This window comes from Capsella rubella, unplaced genomic scaffold (genome assembly GCF_000375325.1).
Source record: "Capsella rubella cultivar Monte Gargano unplaced genomic scaffold, Caprub1_0 scaffold_2, whole genome shotgun sequence".
In the NCBI taxonomy this organism is placed as follows: domain Eukaryota; kingdom Viridiplantae; phylum Streptophyta; class Magnoliopsida; order Brassicales; family Brassicaceae; genus Capsella; species Capsella rubella.
Genome location: NW_006238922.1, coordinates 4896602 through 4914490, shown reverse-complemented (window position 1 = coordinate 4914490; position 17889 = coordinate 4896602). Strand labels below are relative to the sequence as shown.

Genomic DNA, 17889 nt, shown 5'->3' with positions numbered 1-17889 from the left:
TGTTTAATTGAAATTCAATGAAGAAAACCAATAGTCTTTAAAAATTTATATAATTTTCAGTTACATTTTAGTAGTAAAGTGTGGATTCAAAGTATGAATTAATGTATATGATTAAATGTGTTTTTGGTAAATAAATATTAAATTTTTTAAAAAAATAAATATCAAATGGAGCAATAAAGAGAGAGTGAAACCTTATATATATATATAACCAACCAACCCCATAGGCTTAGTACACAATAGAGACGGGGACTTATAGCCCCACCGATTCACGGTGATAATCCATAATTCCCTCCTTCGACTTATCGAACTTGGTATGGAATGATTACATCGATCGATTTGATCCCCCTATCAAACCATCGATTATCCAGTGACCCAATCGATACGACCAACGATTCGTCAACCTCACGATTGGTTGATCTCGCCTATCGACCCTATCATTGATCATTCTTTCCTTAAGGTCGAACCTTCTACCATCTTTCAGTCGGCCCAATCCATGATCAGACCGCTGACCGATTCCTCGCACCGTCGATAGAGAGGTAGCGTGCCTATCAGTTCAGTCGAGTCTCATGTACTCACCGAGCCGCACCCCCTTTTCTTCTTAGGTTTGATGGATAATGATGATCTTCAAGTGTGTGGGCGTCCATCCTTTATATAGGACGCCAATGGGTGTTCCATGAAAGGACACGCCCATTCCTTGCACCTTTTCGAAAGGTTGCATCCCTTTGGAGAGTTGCACCCCTTCCGATCACAACTGTACAGGCTATCTAGCTACACAGACCACTAGCTCGACTGTCAGCTACCCAGTCCATCCAGCTGGGTCAATACTCAATCAGTTCACCGAGCTCAGTTGAGCTATCAGTCAACTCACGCAGCTGAGCTAGCTAGTCCTCCAGCTAGTGTAACTCACCTCAGCTGACCTAGCTAGCTTATCGTGCTTCTTAGCTCGTTTAACTTTCCTTCTAGCTGTTTGAGCTAGTAGTTTGGCCACTTAAGCTCATCAAGCTATCATTTTCCTTAAAACAAATTGCCCCCCTTTCAAAATTTGGGACGCGGGCATTACACTTCTCTCGTCCATTTATACGAAACCTAGCTGGGGACATATCAAACAAATCCGTGAACAAATCAAGCAATGGACGAAAGGTACAAAATCATTTGATAAATATGTCCAAGGGTTCACTACTCGCTTGGCTCATCTTGTTGTGCTTGGGAAACCATATGAACATGAAGAACATATCGAGTTTTTCCTTGGAGGACTTCCTGAAGAATACAAGCCAGTTGTTGATCAGATTCATGGCCGTGACACTCCGCCTTTGTTAATGGAGGTTCACGAGAAGCTAATCAACTATGAGCTGAAGCTTCAAGCTCTTGTTTAAGCGTCTTCATCATCTGTTCCAGTGACTGCGAATGCTGCTTATAAACCTTCAGGAAATCGGAATCAAAACCGTGGTGGAGGTCGTGGCCAACAACAACAACAACAACAACAACAACAACAACAACAACAAGGGAAATGTTAGTTATGTGGTGTGTTTGGCCATAGTGCAAGGAGGTGTTCTCAATTAAAAGCCTTTGGTGGTGGATATCAGAACGCAAATAGGGGTTATCCATCTCCGACTCCCTGCAGCCCCGTGCTAATATGGCTGCGATGCAACCATACAATCCTTGGGTTATGGACAATGGTGCTACGCATCACTTGACGTCTGATCTCTCCAACTTTGGCACTTCACCAACCATATATCGGGGGAGAGGAGGTTACAATTGCGGATGGTGCTGGTCTTAAGATCACTAACACAGGTTCCGCTATACTCCATACTCCTTCTCGATCTCTTGCACTTAAAGATATATTATATGTTTCGGATGTTAGCAAGAATCTTATTTCGGTATATCGGTTGTGTAATTCTAACAAGGTGTCAATTGAATTCTTTCGTACACATTTTCAGGTGAACGATCTGAGCACGGGGGCCAAATTACTCCAAGGCCGAACTAAGAAAGAGCTGTATGAGTGGCCAGTTAATCACCCCTCCATAGCTGCTTTCTCGGCTGCACCATCACCTAAAACCGATCTCTCATCATGGCATCTTCGACTTGGGTATCCCTCTTTATCTGTTTTAAAAACACTTGTTTCTCAATTTTATTTACCTCTTTCTCCACCTACTCAAAAACAATTTTCTTGTTCTGATTGTCTCATTAATGAAAGTCACAAAATTCCTTTCTCTACAAACACAATCACCTCTTCTCAGCCTCTTGAATACATATATACTGATGTGTGGTCTTCTCCCATTACATCTTTAGAAAATTTCAAGTACTATCTTGACCTTGTTGATCATTTAACAAGATACACATGGCTCTACCCTTTTAAACAAAAATCCCAAGTCAAAGACATCTTTGTTGCGTTTGAAGCCCTTGTTGAGGATCGGTTCCAAACAAAAATTCGCCATTTACATTCAGATAATGGTGGTGAGTTCATTGCTCTAAGGTCGTTTTTGGTGTTACATGGTATTTCCCATTTGACAACATCACCGCACACTCCTGAACATAATGGTGTATCCGAGAGAAAGCATCTTCATATTGTGGAGAATGGTCTTGTGATGCTTGGTCATGCATCAGTTCCAAAGCGATATTGGCCATACGCGTTTGCTGCTGCGGTTTATCTAATAAATCGGATGCCTACATATGTTTTAGACGATGAACCTCCATATCACAAACTGCTCAAGACCACTCCCAATTATCTCAAGCTGAGAGTGTTTGGTTGTGTATGTTACTCGTGGCTTCGTCCTTACCGAAATAAAAAGCTTGAGGCTCGCTCAGCACCTTGTGTCTTTCTTGGCTATTCTCTCACACAAAGTGCGTATCTTTGCTTATAGGTTCACAGTGGCCGTGTCTATACTTCTCGTCATGTTCAGTTTGTCGAGACAAGCTTTCCGTTTGATGTACACTCTGTGTCTCCACCATCGTTAATACAAGCAAACTCGGAAGTATCAACTAACTCGAACTCACTTCCGGTCTTGCAAATGCCCGCAGCACCATCTCCGCCAGCTCACTCCTCCTCGCCCCCGTGCACGGATCTTCACCCTCCAGCAACCAGTCCTCCGATACTGTGTGGATTACAAGGAAACGTTCAGCCCCGTTATTAAATCTACAACCATTCGCCTTGTTCTCGAAACCGCGCTGAAACGAAACTGGGCAACTCATCAAGTGGACATTAACAATGCCTTCCTCCAAGGTACTCTGAAAGGGAAGTCTATGTCTCCCAATCTCCTGGTTTTGTTGATCGAGATAGACCACATCATGTTTGTCGCTAAAAGAAAGCCTTGTATGGTTTAAAACAAGCTCCGAGAGCATGGTACCATGAGCTCCGTCACTTTCTACTTTAATCCGGGTACAAGATTTCATTGGCCGATAACTCACTTTTCATCTACAAACACGGTACTAAATATTTGTATGTACTTGTGTATGTCGACAACATCATCATTACGGGTTCTGCTCCACTAATACGTGAGTTCAATGCTTCCTCGGCTCGTCGATTTTCTCTCAAAGATCTTGGTCCGCTGAGTTAGTTTTTAGGTATTGAAGCAACACGATCTTCACTTGATGCAATGAAATTATATTATTGATCTTCTTGCAAAGAAAAAAGTGTTGGATGCTAAACCGGTTTCAACCCCAATGTCTACGTCAACCAAACTCGCGTATTCTGTAAGTACTATATATATTTTACAAAGCTAGATTTCAAATCATGAAAGCATATGTTTATCGTTTACACATACAAGAAGCATTGTGCATCATTTTAGGAACTGGGAAAAGACAATTGTCTCTCATTGCATTTAGTAGATTTAGCTTGATTTACTTGTCCCTTTGAACATACATCATGGGATCTCCAATTCTGAGTAGGTGGGGTTACCATCAAACCTCCTCTCAAGTCGTAGACTTTGAACCCATTCCTCTTGATGGTTTTGTAACTTGATCTCGTGTCAAACCTTTTGTAAATGGATCTGTTAGGTTGTCTTTTGGCCAAATGTAGTCAATCGTGACTACCCAAGTTGAGATAAGTTGTCTAAAGGTTTTATATCTATGTTTGATGTGAAGAAATTTAACATTATATAGGGCACCTTCTGCCCTGCCTACCATTATATAAAAGTGTACACGTATTGGAGGCACATGTTTCCCCCACATTCGGATACCTTCTAAGAAATGATGAAGCCATTCAGCTTCTGATGCAGCTATTTCCAATGCTATGAATTCAGAATCCATAGTTGATTTAGCTGCCAGAATTAGTTTGGAGATTTCCAGGACACTGCAGCACCTCCAAATGTAAAAATGTATCAGCTTGTGGATTTTTTAGTTTTTGGAGTCTGTGATCTAAGTGGCGTGAGTGTATCCTTCCAGAACTGCAAGTTCTCTACCACAGTTCAAGCCCTAATTTTTGGTATAATGTACATAGTCCAAGACTCTAGTTATAGCCTTATGCTGTTTATGTCCTGGATTGCCGTGTAGCAACTCCGTACATTTACAGAGTGCGCTAAATATGGTCTTGTAAAAGTTTGTCAAGTACATAAGACTATCAACTACTGTTGCATAATCACCTGTTCTACAGGTTCACCAGAATTTTTGGTCAAGTGAAGTGAGGGTCCAATGGAGTTTTTGCCTTCCCATTTAAGTAATGCTTAAATCGATCAAGTATCTTTTCAACATAATGGGTTTGAGAAAAGACAATACCCTCACTAGTTCTTATGATTTGTATCTAAAAAATGACGTCTGCTAGACCCAAGTCTTTTAAGCCAAAATATCTTTTGAACATGTTTTCCGTTTGATTTACGATGTCTTTGTTGCTCCCAATGATGAGCATATCATCTACAGGTAAGCATAACAAGAAGTACCTAGTTGGTGTAATTTTGAATTATATGCATTTGTCACTATCAAACTTCTCATGCCACTGCTTAGGAGCCTGTTTGAGTCCATATAATGACTTTACAATTTTACACACTTTTTGTTCTTGTCTTGAGATAACAACCCCTTCTGATCGTTTCATGTAGATTTCCTCTTCTAAATCTCCATTGAGAAAAAGCAGTTTTAACATCCATTTAATGTATTTGAAGATCTCGCAAAGCTGCAATGCCTATGAGCATCCTGATGGAAGTTATCCTGGTTCCGAAGAATAGGTTTCAAAGAATATCATTATAGACAACTTGATCAGTCCACCCTTAACAAAACCTTTTCCCTGATACACCCCATGTTTCTTATGAAATAGCTTATCTAAGTTAAAGCTAATGGAAAAACCACTCTTACTTATCACCGTTCTAGAGATGAGATTCTTTCGCATGTCAGGTACGTACTTGACGTTTTGTAGAGACAGCTTCAAAACTACTTTGCCCATACCTTCAATCTTGGACACCGCCTTGTTGCCCGTGAAAAGTTGCTCGTATGACTTGTCTCCACGTAGGTTGAGAACATGGTCCTCTCAGAGCAGATGTGTGTGGTAGCACCACTGGATTGTTTTACACCAGGCTAGATTCAGTAACCACTGCAACCATGTCTTCTTCAGTTAGGTTTGCTTGACTCTTTATATCCTTGGTTTTGCTTTTTCAAACATTAGCCTTGTGCCCAATCTTTCCACAATGATGACACTAATTACATTTGAATTTCCTCTCATGGTTCGCTTCTTAAAGGTCGTTGTGGATGACACCTTCAAGGCCTTATAAGTAATAGAGATCCTTTTACCCTTGCCTTTCAGCTTGGCCTTATGCCCAGCTGCATGCCTACTTTCACATCATGCCCCTGGTTTTGATCACCTGAATGAACCCCACGATTGTTTCCCTCAATCCTCAACCTTTAGATAAGATCATCAAGAGACAGTAAGTTAAGGTAATTCTAGAAATTCGACCATCCTGGTGATAGCTTCTCGATCAAGCAATTTGTTTTGTATACATTACATATCGACATCCCTTCCAACTCTATCTATTGGAAAATGTGTTGACCAATGCGTTGGATAGCCTACACTTGTTCCATAATTGGTTTGGAGTCCATTATCTTGAAGTTCATAAACTTCGCAGTTGAAAATTTCTGCATTCAAGACTCATCAGTCTTGTACTTGTTCTCCAAAGGCAACCACAATGCTTTTGAAGACTTGTACGTGTTGTAGAGGTGAAACAAGTCATTCTTAAAGCGGTTCTGAATCTGACATTTGCAACAATAGTCCCCTTGGTTCCATTTATCGATTGAAAAGACCCGACCTGTTTTTTTTTTAAATCATTAATTAGTAGTCCCTTACATACTCATCAGAGAGCGAATTCACCACTTCTAAAGCTCCAGCAATGAACCATAACACTCAATCATGCAAATACATCAACTAAAACACACAATTAAGCCACACACAACATTTTCTAGCCATCCAAATCAATCAAATACACATCAAAAGGGTTTAACATGCTCAAATCAACCATGGTCACGCGCTCACCTTTGATATAGATTGAAAAGATGGACGAAACAGAGAAGAAGAACATTCCAACAACCTCTCTTCTCACCCACAGCCACGAATCCCACTGATTCCTTGCTAGAACACCCAAGCACAGCCTCGAAAAACCTCTCACAAGTATCACCTTAGTACCTTAGGATTCACCTTCACTCACAGCTCTCTCTTCTCTCTTTTAGAAAGCGACAAAACACCAAAAAGTGAAGAAGAAAGGCGGCTGCTCGAGTTTAAGTCGACCTAGGGTTGCTCCCAAACCAAAATTGAGTCAACCCGACGATTTAAAAGCTAAATCTTTTAAATCGTCTAATCCAGTTTTTGTTTGTGTCGATCGACAACAAACACCTATGTCGGTCGACACTACCAAAATTTTAGACACGGGTGTTACATCCATACTTCCAAGTTCCAATCACATACACATATGTGATATCTAGCGAACGTATTGGTGTCTCCTCTATGAGGTACCTTTCCATGTTCATGCTGGCTAGATAGTAGCGCATCTTGTCTTGCCACATTTTCAACCCGACTATACGATCAAACTTCTTGCATCATCCCTAGAGAAGCAGAAGGGGGTATTCCATTGTGGGTTGGCCCATTACCAAACAGATTTTGGCGCAGGTTTTCCATACCGGAATCCCTAATGCAAGACGTAAAGCCATGTCAGTCTCAGGAAGTTTTTCATTGTCGATGTTGGTGTTGTTTCCAGACATTCTGTTAACAATATATAGATAGATTTGATGCGTATATTAATCAAACAATGCAGGTAACTAAATTACACTAAATTAGTTTTACAAACTCGCTTAGGAAGCGTTCGTAGAAACTTGTGTCTCACTCAAGTAACTAGTTGTGGTTCTCTTCGTGGATAACAACTATGGGATGTGATTGGCAAACCATAGGGCGAAGACTTAATATTATAGTTAATCTTTTGATATATATTTTTAAGTTCATTTGTTGATTAATTATTTATTTGTCGGAATTGAAAAATATCCCTTTTCCAAAATCATATTTTCAAAATGCCTCCTTTTAAAATTTATTTAAAATACCACTAAAATACTGATATATATCCAAATCTCTGTGTAAACTTATAAAATTATTTAATAATTACATTTGTATGTGTGTAAAATTATACATATCTTTTAGAAATTTTAAGATACCTTTTTAAACCTTATAAAATCTTGTAAATGTTTAGATCAAACCTTTATGTAGTAGTTACTATCCTGAAGTAGCTTATAAATCTTATAAAACTTTATAAAATTTTAGATTTAGTATGGGGTATTTTTTTAAATAGGATTATTGTTAAAACAATATTTTTGCCAAATATTTTTATTTGGGCCTTTTGTTGATGGGCTTTGAAAAAGACATTTTTCACAAACAAAATTGATGATTCAGACCTTTAAATTTCTTCGTCACTCTTGTTCTCTATCTATCTATTTCTTTCATATTTTTCATAAACTTTAAATCAAATTCTTATAGAAGTAAGCGAATGAATTTATCCAATTAAACGAGTTTTCATAGAAGGAATTTAAATCCTAAGTAGGAATAGAAAATAACCTAGGGCGAAGCAAGGCTGAGTCAATCCCTTCAGATGGTGAATTGTTGATAGTTATTCAATGTTGTCTATCAAGTGGTTGGGAACAAATGTTAGGAATATGGTCACAATATTAGTAAAGGAGACATGTAATGAATAATTATACGTTTCTCAAATTGTTATCCATCAATCACCAATCGATGTCTTTTGTTGTATCCTCCTACGGGGAGGAGGGATAATATTTAATTGATGGAACATATGTTTTTTGGGTTTTTAATAACCTAAACATAAGACTAACTTGGATTTTACATGTTCTATGGGGGCCGATTGACAGGACACTTTTCATTAATTTGGCAATCAAACTTTTTTGCTTTTATTTTTTTTAAAGCATTAAAAGTCATTTTACTTTTTTTCCTTTATTTGTTTTCTCATTTTTTTGGAAGCGTAAAAAGCGTGACTTTAAATTTAAACATTTAAAACAAATTTATTTTTCGCATTCCCATTACATTTAAATTCTTTCCACAAGTTTATAAATATACTTTATTTTTATAAATTAATTATTCTTAATTTTTCCTTGTTCTTTTAAGATCCATTCAATAAATTGTTTTTTTTATTTTCATCAATATTATTAATAATGATATAAAAGAGTTATGAAATTTATGTTTATATAGGGAATAACATTAAAAACAATGCATTAATTAATGTTTAATAGTTGTTTGACTGTTTATATATATAAAAAAAACATTTAAAAGAAGGAAAATGGCTAGTTGTGTTTTAATAAGTAAACAAATGTAAAGAGAGATTTGTCATAAGGATCAGAATCACCATGTCAAATTTAAAATCATTAAATAACTGTGTTTTCTCCTTCTTCTTAGAACACTTCTTCGTCTGTATATATGTATTACCACATCCGCAAATCACATGTATTTTAACTAATATATCTTAAATTAAGGAATTTATCTTAAGTCAATGATATTACTCATCTGAACAACTTGCAAATGGAATGTGCCCACCACCACTCTTTGAAACCTTCAATATAAAGAACAATATAACAAGAAAATCAAGAAAAGGTTATAAGCTTTCAGACCAAAACATAAAAAAGTGAAGACCCTTTTAGTTCCTTTTCTTCTTCTCCTATGTGTTTTGGCGATCAACTCTTATCAACAAGAAGAGACCAATAAAAACCAAGTGTTGCAGAACTCAAGCTATTGTGGCTGGAGTTTTAATGTTTTATGCATCCTTGATATCTTAATCTTGAGTATAGGTGGAATCAGCAGAGGAGGTTTATTTATTCCAATCATGACTATAGCTGCACGGCTAGACTTGAAAACATCTTCAAGCTTCTCAGGTATAAGAAATAGATGTTACATTTTATTGATAATGTTTGAAATTTAAGTGGTTGCGCTCACGTTTTTTCTAATATATTTGGTGGGTTTTTTTTTTTTCTAAAACTGGATTGAGAAACCAAATCTTATATAATAAGATACAATTTGCACATACATGATGAATTGATTAAATTCTTATACATTGATTCATACATATATATATATATATATGTATGTGTGTGGTCAACCCGTGCTACACCGCAAAACGATTTTGTTGTAAATAAAAAATTATATTTTAACTTAACCCGTAAAAGATTTCAAATATAGACAACCCGTAAGAAAAATATAATCATATTTATGTAAACTTAAACCGTTCAATCATATATATGTACAATATTATTATATTTTAAATATTTTTAGACTTAAAATATTAGTAATACTTTAAATTTTTGTAGAGTTTAAATATTTTTAATATTTTAAATATTCTATAAAACTTTAATTAAATATTATAATTTTCAGCTTTTAAAAGTTTTAATATTTATAATCTTTTAGACTTTAAAAAAAGTATACTATTTTGAAACGTTTAAAAAGTTTTATTTTTCTTAAATAAAGAACCAGATTAAACTGAATAAAAATTTTAATTTGGATACCTGAGAAATCAAAGTTCATGCTCATTTGTAGTTGTGAACATTTTTTTTTGTTGGTAATCGACAAGAGACAAAAGTCTCTATTTTATTCAACAAAAAACAAAACAAAATTACATACAGACATTCCAGGAAATAGCTACCCCGTTTACATCATCAAGTCTCACCGAATTACAAATATCGGGGTAAACTTCTAACACAAGAACCCAAGAGGTAAAGAAAACACATAGTTTGCTAACCCGTCTGCAAGGCGGTTAGCCTCCCTATAGACATGAGTAACCCGAACTAACCAGTCCCTCGAAAGAAAGCCATGCCACAACCAGTCCATAATATACACCCCATAGTTCCGCCATTGGAGCTGTGCATACACTGATATTGAGAGAAAAACCTACCAACCAGCCACCGTCTTCACCACGAATAACACCCCCTGTCGTAGCCTCACCCGGATTACCATGGGATGCCTCGTCCGTGTTCATTGTTACCCACCCCACACTAGGTTTACTCCACGCGATTTGTCTCTCCATTCTCACTCCCGTATTCACTCTGCCACTAACCAGCGTATGCATCTTGATCACCTCCCCAACCACCTTCTTTATAAAGCCTACCCGGTCAATACACAACCCTCTCTCCCCAAACACATCCTTGCATCGCCATTTCCAACCCCACCACACGGTTAGTGCAAAGATTGTTGAGAAGCCCAGACCATCTAGCTTCACCGTCGCCGTTAAATTCTCAAACAACCATTCCAAAAGAGACTGCGTGTAAAACAATCGTTCTCGCCCTGCTGGAACCAACTACAACCATAAACCGTTCATAGCCGGACAATCCCTCAATACACTGAACATATTTCTGTATCACCCATATGCCGTCAAAATCGTTCCTTGTTTGTTAAGATAACTTGGTGAGACACCAACAGAGAAATAATCGGACCCTCTCGGTGGCTACAACCCTCTAAATCTGCTCATAAAACCGTGACATGCATAGACCCGCATTAACATTTGTCGTGATCATCCAATAAGCTGACTTCACGGTAAAACGTTTGTTTTCCGCCCCTTGCCATGACAACGTATCTACCATCCCTGGGACACCTTTGACAACTACCGAGTGTAACATACGGGTTATCTTCTTGGGCAGGAGCTCCTCCATCCTTTGCATGTCCTAGCCAAAGCCATTAATCCAATACTCTTCCACCCTCCGCTCCTTCTCAGCCCCGGACAACTGTCATGAGACCCACTCCATCAACGACATATTCAACTACCACTTATCCGTTCAAAACCGTATTTGCGTCCCATCTCCAGGAACCCAACCAACACCTTTCAAGATCACCTCCCACAATGTAGTTGTGAACATATTAGTCCTATTTATAATGGTCTTAAACTATTATTTAAAATTTTCTACCTTATGTAGACGTTATACATATATTTTTCCTTTATGGATTGAGTTATATACGTCTGTTTTCAAAAATTTGAATTGCAAAATGTGTAAAAATAATTTTGTATTTTTATTATAAATATATTTTATGTAATAGTATAAATTTTAAAAAAAAAGATTATATAAATATATTGGAGAGAGATTCGATTTATTAGAGAGATTTTAGGAAATTGTTTTGATGTAATAAATATTTGTTTCCAATTTTGCGATTTTCTTGTGATTTAATTACAAAATTTACTTTTAAGTTTTGTTATTTATTCAAGTTGCAAGAGTTTGATTATGAAAATATTACAAAATAAAAGGTTATAACCCAAAATAGAGTTTAGTACAAAATGTACTTCAAAAATGCTAAGATAGAATGAAAAACTTATTCATTCTCAAATAATATAATAATAAATTTTGAAACTTATGCAATAGAAAAAGATTATTATGTAATCTAAAATATTACAATCCTTTTCGAATAGATAGAGGACTAATTGTATCCCATCGACACAATTATAAATATTTCTTAACAATTTACTAAAATAGCAATTTAATAAATATTTTCTATCTAAATATGAATATCACATTAAATTCAAGGTTGAAAAATGATTTTATGATTAATTTTATTACTATAAATAAAAATTATATTATCAAATGTATATAATCGTTGTGTAAGAAAAGAAGTAGTTGATTTTTATCAACCACTATAATTAGAGAAATTCCCTTAGATACCATCATTTTACTTTTTTCTCCCAAAAATACCACAATTTGTTTTTATTTACAAAAATACCACAAAATTTTTATTTTTCCTAAAATACCATAAACATAAAAAGTTGATTTTTGAAGGTGTAGAATTATTTTCTAATATTTGGGCTGACTATTTATATTTAGGGTATAGTTTTTAGGGGAAGGAATTAGTGTATAGGATTTAAAAATTAATTTTGAATCTTAAAAAGATTAATTTTAGTTTTTTGTGGTATTTTAAGAAAATAAAACTTGTAATGGTATTTTTGGAAAAATACATATTTTCATGGTATTTATGAGAATTCCCCAATTAATTACTATTAATATATTATTTTATGAAACGCATTTATTTATTAGAAAATATTAAATATTGATTTTTTTTTTTGGTTTTCGGTTTATTATACTTTCTTTATATTTATTATTCTTACACCAAAAACCAATAAAAATTAATATTTAATAAACTTCTTAAACTTAGTACTATCATATTTTCAAATATTTGAATACATATTTACATAAATATGGTTATTATTCATAAAATGAAATATCATAGTTTTTCCAGTGCATGGTAGTGGTTCTCACCTAGTATTGTCGTTAATTAAAGTAAAAATATCATAAAATTAATAAAACAAATAATACAACATATGTCTTTTTAGTATTCGAATAGCGAATTGAGTTTGTCTTTTATCACTTGACTGGACTTACTAGTTATTATGTGGTATAAATTTGAGGGGTAAATCGCTAAAATCAACGCACACTATTTGTTGACAGTTTTATTAATACCCAAATTATGGTATCCGGCAAATAACAACCTAAATTCACTAAATATTCCAATTTTCAACATAAACTATATGAAATTAGCCATGGTGTCGGCAGACTCATCGCCGTTAAGCTATTTACTAACACTGTTTCAGCATATCTCGGCATATCATATAACTCAAAGTAACCAAGAGTTATCATTTACATACATGTGCCATAGGATTTTGGCTTTTCTAAATATACAAACAATCATATGTACGTTATTGAATTTTAATAATGTGGTAGCATTTGCATTCAACTCACAATCCCAATTTTGTCTTAAATGCTATTTTGCATGAAAGGGAAGCGTTTCTTGAGCCACTACTTGATATGGGTGATATTGTTGTTGGGACAACTGCATGAATGCAAGAGCTGCATTGAGAAAGAAAGAAAAGCTTTGTTGGAGCTAAAGAAATATTGGATGTCAATGACGCAAGAATCAGAGATGGACTACGTTTTACCTACTTGGAATAATGACACAAAGAGTGATTGTTGCCTTTGGGAGGGAATTTTGTGTAATCGTACAAGCAGGCGACTTATCAAGCTTTCCATTGTTGATGATATTAATTTAGAAGAGATTTGTCTCCTAAATCTTTCTTTACTACATCCCTTTGAAGAGGTTCGAAGTCTGGAATTATCAGCAGGGCTCAATGGCTTTGTTGATAATGTTGGAGGTATACTAGGGTTTTTACAGTCTACACTAGTTTTTTCATTACATTTTTCTAATATCAAAAGGGTACGGAAAGTACCTTCATTTAAAGCATTAGTTGTATATGGCTGATGTAGTCTAGCACAAATTTTCATCTAAAGTCAATCTTGATTTCTTCCAAATTCCATATAGTACTTCTACTCTCATGATTCCATTATTAGGATGGATAACTAATTTTTCTACTTTGTGTACACGCTTTCTATTTGTAGGTTATAAAAGCTTAAGGAGATTAAGGAACCTCGAGATTCTAGATCTCTCTTACAATAGATTCAACAACAACGTACTTCCCTTTCTTAATGCTGCTACATCACTTACAAGTCTTTTTCTTGAGCACAGCTTCATGGAAGGCCCTTTCTCTTTTGAAGGTAGGTTTCCATTTGTAACCTAATTTATAATGATGTATGTTTGGTTAGATCATTTTGTTTTTATATGGCTAAAATTTTCCATCTCTTTCTTGTCGTAGTTGTTATCATTCTTAAATGTTTCTTCGTGTATTTGCAGAAATAAAAGACTTGACAAACTTGAAACTGTTGGATCTTAGTGGAAACAGAAAAAACGACACCATGCTAGGTAACATCTATGTCAATCACCACTATCAAGATATAGATTAATTTGTGTACATACTTGTTGAATTGGTTTTACGTTTACGCATATCAGAGCCATAATAATAAGATGTGTTTTGCTTTGTGTCTCTTTGTCTTGGACAGGGTTGACTCATCTAAAAAATCTTAAAGCTCTGGATCTAAGTTACAATGCTTTTTCTAGCATAATGGAATTGCAAGGTGAGCTTTATTTTTAACCTTTCTTTATGCCATTAGAAATGTCTACAAACTTGTGGAGATAAATACAATTATTTTTATTATCATCAATAATTTGTTTTTCCCAAACTACTTTTTGCAGTAGTTTGTGAAATTCAAAATCTAGAAGAGCTCAATCTCCAAGGAAATGATTTTATAGGCCAACTTCCTCTTTGTTTAGGTAAATTAAACAAGCTACGGGTTCTTGATTTCTCATTAAACCAGTTAAGTGGAAATCTACCAACTAGTTTCAACAGCCTTGAGTCCCTCGACTATCTATCATTGTTGGATAACAACTTCACAAGTGTGTTCTCATTTGATCCACTCGCCAACCTCACAAAGCTTAAGGTGTTCAAACTTTCATCAACATCAAATATGCTACAAATCGAGACAAAGAGTAACTTGGAGCCAAAATTTCAACTGAGTGTTCTTGTACTACGAGTTTGTAGCTTGGAGAAAATCCCTTCCTTTATTGTGTACCAGGAAAACTTGCGTCTAATTGATCTATCCAGCAACAAATTATCTGGAAGCATTCCTACCTGGTTGTTGGCGAATAATTCGGCGCTTGAAGTATTACACTTGCAAAATAATTTATTCACTATCTTTCAGATGCCTACAATAGTGAATAATTTGCAGTTCTTGGATTTTTCAGTGAATAGTATTACGGGACTGTTCCCTGATAATATTGGTCATGCGCTTCCGAATCTGGTACGAATGAACGGTTCAAATAATGGATTTCAAGGACATTTACCATCGTCAATCGGTGAAATGGTAAATTTTACATTTTTGGACCTATCTCATAATAACTTCTCTGGGACGCTACCTAGAAGCTTTGTCACAGGGTGTTTTTCACTTAAACACCTGAAACTCTCCCACAACAAATTTAGTGGCTATTTTCTTCCAAGAGGAACAAATTTTACTTCACTTGAAGAGTTGAGAATTGATAGCAACTTATTTACAGGGAAGATTGGTGTTGGTTTGCTTAGCTCCAACAATACGTTGTCAATTCTTGACATGTCCAACAATTTGTTCACTGGTGATATTCCAAGTTGGATGGCTAACTTATCTCGTTTGAATATCTTATCGATATCAAACAATTTCTTAGAAGGTACAATACCACCATCCTTGTTGTCCATTGACCTTCTTGCATTTATTGACCTATCTGGAAACATATTATCTGGACATTTACCGTCACATGTTGGTGGGGAGTTTGGAATAAAATTGTTCCTACATGACAACAACCTCATAGGATCGATTCCCGACACGTTGTTGGATAACGTCCAAATACTTGATCTACGATACAATAAACTTTCTGGGAGTATTCCTCAATTTCTCAATACTGAGAGCATATATATTCTTTTGTTGAGAGGAAATAATTTAACAGGATCTATCTCAAGGCAGCTATGTGATTTGAGGAAAATCAGACTTCTAGATCTTGCCGATAACAAGCTCAATGGCTTCATACCTTCATGCCTATATAATTTATCATTTGGACCAGAAGATACAAATTGGAATTTAGGTACAGCCATATCGACAATTACTCCGTTCAAATTTTACAAATCTACATTTGTGGTAGAGGATTTCGTGGTAAAGTCCTCTACTTTTCACGAGATTGAAATTAAATTCTCAATGAAGCGAAGGTATGATACTTATTTTGGAGCAACTGAGCTCACCAACAATGTACTTGATTTTATGTATGGAATGGATCTGTCAAGCAATGAGTTAAGTGGGGTTATCCCAGCAGAGCTTGGAGATCTCCCAAAATTACGAGTCATGAACTTATCTCGCAACTTCTTGCTGGGTTCCATACCATCCAGCTTCTCCAATCTCCAAGATATTGAGAGCTTTGACCTTTCGCATAACATGTTACAAGGAATAATTCCGCACCAACTAACCAACCTTTCTTCTCTTGTTGTCTTCGATGTGTCTTACAATAATTTATCTGGAATTATTCCCCAAGGAAGGCAATTTAATACCTTTGGTGAGAACAGCTACTTGGGCAATCCTCTTCTTTGTGGACCACCAACCAAAATAAGTTGTGAGGCTAAGAAGACCTCAAAGGAACCAGAAAATGAAGGGGAAGAAGACGATGATGTCTCTCCTATTGACATGTTGGCCTTCTATTATAGTGCTACTTCAACTTATGTTACCGCATTGATAGGCATTCTAATACTCATGTTCATTGATTGTCCCTTGCGTCAAGCATGGCTCCGCATTATCGATGCTTCCATCGCCTTAGCAAAAAATATGTTGCCTTAAAGTCATTTCACCTTGGTTTTTATTATCTTGTTTCTACATTTTATATATGCTTTGGATTTTACCTTGCATGGTTATTAATAAGATTGTTAACCCTAGAGTTAATGAGTTTAAAGTTGAAAATGCAGTCCTTATGCATCGTTATGAAAAATAAATGTTTGTATATAGAGTTAATTTATGTTGGTACATGTGAACGTGTAGTTAGATTATGATAGTGAGTTAGAGAAGCGTAACAGTAAAACAAAACATCAAGAGAGAGTGAAATTAAATGGAGATGATTGCAAGATCAATAAAGAAAAATAATGTATTAGCGAGTTTAAGTGGATCATGAGCACCATACATAGCCAGAACTAAACCAAAGTTAATCGAATCATTTGGGTACTAACCATATAAATTACATACAAAACTTATTCAAAAAGGCGCATTTTCAGATTGATAGCCTTTACTAGAATGTGAAGACTCAGACAAATAACATGGACACAACGTTCTGAAGCTAAACTCAAAGCCGCTTGAACGACCAAACATTCCGCAACTAATTGACATGATTAATTTTCTCAATTTGTCGAGTGTTTAGATAATTTTCTCGAGCTAAGTGAATAGAATATCCAAATTTAGTCTAGCAATTTTTGCTTCCATCCTCCAAGTTGTATCCAAGTTAATAACAACTTGACAAGGAGGAGGGAAGATGGGTTTTAATTAACTTGTAAATAACTTAATAACATTGTACTTTGTGTCTTGGATTGCCTTTGTAACACCCGTGTTTCGAAATGGGTGGTGTCGATCAACACCAAGAAAGGATGGCGATTGACACCAACATTTTTCAGTACACCAGGTTCAATTCGATTGCAAAATTGTTTTGAGAGGATTGATTTAAACGTATGGATTGAGTTTAAAAGAATAAAAGGCTCGAGTTTGGAGTGTTTTAGCTGCTTTTGTCTTCTTCCTAAGAGTAAAAAGTTTCTAAACACTTCCAGTGAGGGTTTTGTGAGGTTTGAGTGTGATTCTTGAGAGTTCTCGCATAGAGGAAGAGAGATATATGGTTTTTGGTGTTAGAAGAGGCTTGTGCTTCCTCTTTTTTGTTGTCTTCGACTCTGTTCATCTCATTCAAAAGGTGAGTGCATGACCATGACCAAGGCTTATCTAAGCAGTTTGATCATCGATTTGGGTGATTTCATGATTGTTTTGTTGTTTCCCTTGCTTGTTTGGTTGTTTCTATGT

General features: G+C 35.7%; 1 pseudogene; it reads left to right on the top strand.

Annotated features, from left to right (window-relative positions):
* The first annotated feature begins 13192 nt into the window (after nucleotides 1-13192).
* On the top strand, nucleotides 13193-16678 carry LOC17894650 (annotated as a pseudogene).
* The last annotated feature ends 1211 nt before the right edge of the window (nucleotides 16679-17889 follow it).